The 3,244-nt window shown below is 53.1% G+C and overlaps 1 long non-coding RNA gene across 1 annotated transcript; it reads left to right on the forward strand.

Moving 5' to 3' along the window:
• Positions 1–959: 959 nt before the first annotated feature.
• Positions 960–2,358, forward strand: LOC144253266 (uncharacterized). Its single transcript, XR_013343252.1, has 3 exons — positions 960–1,037; positions 1,304–1,467; positions 2,252–2,358. It is a non-coding gene; the product is annotated as an uncharacterized LOC144253266 (long non-coding RNA).
• The last annotated feature ends 886 nt before the right edge of the window (positions 2,359–3,244 follow it).

Consider the following 3,244-nt stretch of genomic DNA (forward strand, 5'->3'; position numbering starts at 1 on the left):
TGAAGTGAGCGTCATCACCAAGAACTGCCCCAAACAGACAGGGTCAGCCTCAGGCCCGCCCCAGCCTCGGCCACACAGGATCCTGCCCACAGAAGGGCCCTGAGTTTGATTCAAAACTCTGACGAGGCTGTACTGACATTCGTAATTAACTCTCGAACCAGAGGCTTCACAAGCTACGTAGCCGCCCGCAGGACAGGTGGACCTGAGGACAAGCAGCTGCAGCCTTAGAGGCTTCATCACTAATGGCACACGGAGCCCCTGGTCTGCTCTTGGCGAGCTCACGTTGAGCAACCTGAGCCCGGGCAGCCCGTCCCAGCCCCCTGGCTGGCGTTTCCAGCACGGCTTTGATTTAATTAGCGTCTGGCTGGTTCAAAAGCTTGTTTTTGATTCTGAGTGCCGAATGAGCTGTTGTCTGGATCTTCTTCCAACTTGGCCCAGGGACACTCCGCGCAGAACCTGCTGTCTTTGGCTCCACCAGGCTGCGGTTTGGGGAGCACAGTTGTTGCTCGCAGCAACTTGAAGCCTGGGAGGAGATTTTCCCGGAGCCCCTTGAACCAGCAGATTTGAGCTGTTGGATTTCCCACCAGTGGCTGGCCCCCCCCAGGTTTGTGGGGAAGCCCCCTCTCTGCCATCGGCAACCTTTATTTTCCAGTCCCACTCTCCCCCTCCTCCATTCTCACTCACAGGCTCCCCCCCACCTTCAGCCTTTCCTTCTGAATTTCCAGCCTCTGCCCAAAACATTCCTCCCTCCCTCCCCCCCCTTCCATTATTCTTCCTGCCCTGAAGCCACCCCATGTCCTGCTCAGTCTCCCTCCAAGGAACAAGAACCAAAAGAGGAAATTCATCTTGCTGCTTGTTACCGTCTCTTAAAGGTCCTAGCAAGGGCACTGAAGCCAACCCTGCGGGAAGAAACCTTGAAAGTTAGTTTCCAGCCTGGTTCCACTTCTACACGGACCCCTATGATCACACCACTCAGAGCCACAGAAGGACAAGTCCACGAGGAATTCTGGCTTCTCATCTCTCTGCCCTGTGACTGGGTGAGTTGCTTAACCCCTCAGGATCTTGGTTTCTTCGTGTGTACAATAAGTATTCCATTGAATAATGATCTCATGAGTCTTTAATTTGAATATCAACAGTATAACCATTAACTATTCCCCATAATCACAGCAGGCATTTTGTGAACCTCAATTTATGATCTACTGTATTCATCAGCCATTGCTGTGGTAATGCTACATAACAAACAGTCCCAAATCTTGTGCTTAGAACAAGAAATGTGTATTTCTTGCTCTCTCTGTTTCTGCAGGTTGGCTGGGGCGGCTCTACAGATTGGGTTCAAGTGAGGTCCCTGTGGCTCTCATTCTGGGACCAGGCCAACCTCTCTGCAGCTACTGGTGTTACCACCAGTTATCGGTGACAAGTCCTGCTTCCCCACCTGTTGAAGTCTGAACATTAGAGAGGCACGCTGAGGCAAGCATATAAGCCAGGGTTTATTAAAAAAGGGGTAACAGACTTCTCCTTCGAGGGAGAAGGAGGCCAAAGCTGGTGTCCTGGTGTCCCAACAAGCGAGGTGCTCTGCCCTTTTTATATGTCCTAGGCTTCCTTTGTCCCCCTGCCTTCTCCCCCTTATCTTTCTTCTTCCTGCAGAGGGGACCAGGCCCAGGAATGCTGGGTGGGAGGGCCAAAAGGTGGGAGCCAGGTGGGCTGAAGGGGAAGGGCAGGATGAGCAGCCAGGACATTAATTAACAGCCTTGTGGCTCCCTGTAGGGACGGGCAATTCCTGGGACTGGTTACCTTGGCAACAGGTTGGAGCAGGGCAGGTTCTTGATAGAGTAGAGGAAGGGCTCTGGAGGAATTAATCCCTCCGGGGACTGTCTCCAACTGGCCGGACTCACTCAGAATTGGCCTCCTTGATCCGCCTGACTTGATTTCCCTCTCTGCACCGACTGCCTGTCTAATCCGGGCTTCCCTGGGACATCTGTTTCTCATGGAGAATGGCTGGGGCCAAAGAAGCCAGACCAAACCACACAGCACAGGCAGGGCCTCCCACATGGGCTCCCCTGCCCAAGTCCAGCCATGGAACGGGCCAGAAGGACAGAGATGATGCTGTCTACCACGCCTGGGTCCTCTGGACCCTCTAACTACAGGCGTTTCATGTGGCCAGTGTCATGGTTGCATTGTGTCCCTCTGTCCCCAGAAAGTAGGCTAGAGTCCTCACCTCCCACAGGATCCCAGGATGTGACTCTATTTACAGGATCTTTTCAGAGTTGAGGAAGGTCACATGAGGTGACCGGTGTCCTCATCTGAAAGAGAATTCAAGCACAGACGTGAGCAGACACAGAGACGCCCCCCGGAGACAGGCCTGGCACAGACCCTTCCTCCCAGCCTCAGGAGGAGCCGCCGCCCACACCTGGACCTCAGACTCCTGGCCCCAGAACCACGTCAGGAAGTTGCTGCTGGTGCTTTACCCCAGCGGCCCGGGAAGCCAACACACAGCTGAGTGTGCATCATCGGGAGAGAGGGGCCGTCCCTTCTAGAGATTCTGAGGGAGGACCCGAGATCACCAGTGGCACCAGCCATTACCGTGAGTGGTGCTCACCCGGTGGAAAGGCCAGGTTAACACACTGTCGCAGAGCGGCCCTGTGGGCCAGAGACCTGACTTGGTCCCAGCTCATCTCAGGATGTCTCTACAGGCCCAGGCTACCCCAAAGACCACCCTGGAGGACAGGGACCCACTGCCAGGGCCAGCCAAATCTGCTTGTCTCCTTGGAATTGTGATTCAGCCTTGATCAAGAAGGGTCAGGCACGAGCAAACTGGGGTACAACTAGGATCCCCACTGTCACACTCGACAGGCAATGGCTTCGTCCAGGGCCCCAGGCCATTGGCCCAAAATGAATTCCATTAAAACCTGTTGACCAAATAAACAAGATGCTAAATTGGCCTAATTCATCAACTGTGATGTTTTGCAGGATTACTTAAGAACTTGAACAGAAATGCTTCAACAGCATTAATGAGAATTTTGGCTTCAGATGATTAAAAATAAAGAAAAGCCTATTTCTTCAATATTTTCGCATTCATCATGGAATTTTTCATGTTACGCCAACATCTAAATGAGATAAAATGTAAGCTGAGTGGTCTGATGAATTGGTGTTTACCCAAGATCACCACATCCAGGACGGACGGCCTGTGGCCTCCCCATTCACAACCGAGGGGCGTGGGGCAGATCTCTCCTCTGAGCTCTGGTGA

This window comes from Urocitellus parryii, chromosome 2, assembly GCF_045843805.1.
Source record: "Urocitellus parryii isolate mUroPar1 chromosome 2, mUroPar1.hap1, whole genome shotgun sequence".
NCBI lineage: Eukaryota > Metazoa > Chordata > Mammalia > Rodentia > Sciuridae > Urocitellus > Urocitellus parryii.